Raw genomic sequence first — 603 nt, 5'->3', positions numbered from 1 at the left:
CACTAAAAATGCAAGGTAGGCTACAATTCGTGTATACCATAGGTATTATTCTTTCATGTATAATATAGCTTAGAGTTTCAGAAAAGTATTAGGATATACATTGTAACGACACTTGTTGCTGGAAGTAAGAAGTTTTCTGTTACAAAACGACCATCCCATTGTGCCCTGCAAGCGCAACTGCCTTTGAACTGTCACTAATTCCGTCTTGATGAGAGCCGGCCATTGTTGAGAAGCTGACAACTTTTAAATCATTCACGTAATGTAGGTACTACAAGGCCTTTGAAACTATGTAAGCTGTTAATTACTGGATATTTAGTGGCATCATTGCTGACAACACATCTCTGATGACACATGTTAAACAGTAAGGAATAAGCCCGGTGTTTGGGAAACAGACAGACGTCTTTTGGGAAGTGCTTATTGGTCTTGAGCATAACGCTTACATAACAAACGTAATTATTTTATGATCCTGGATGTTGATGTTATTTAAGATTTTCTCTCAAATACAGATGTGGATATGTTTTGAAGCAGGATTATACTTGTACCCATAGCATCATTTTTGGTTAAGAAACTCAACAATAAAAAAAAAGACAAATGTCAAACAAC

Source organism: Hypomesus nipponensis, chromosome 13 (genome assembly GCF_054491055.1).
Source record: "Hypomesus nipponensis isolate SF chromosome 13, ASM5449105v1, whole genome shotgun sequence".
Taxonomy (NCBI): domain Eukaryota; kingdom Metazoa; phylum Chordata; class Actinopteri; order Osmeriformes; family Osmeridae; genus Hypomesus; species Hypomesus nipponensis.
Note: the sequence above shows the minus strand (reverse complement) of the source record.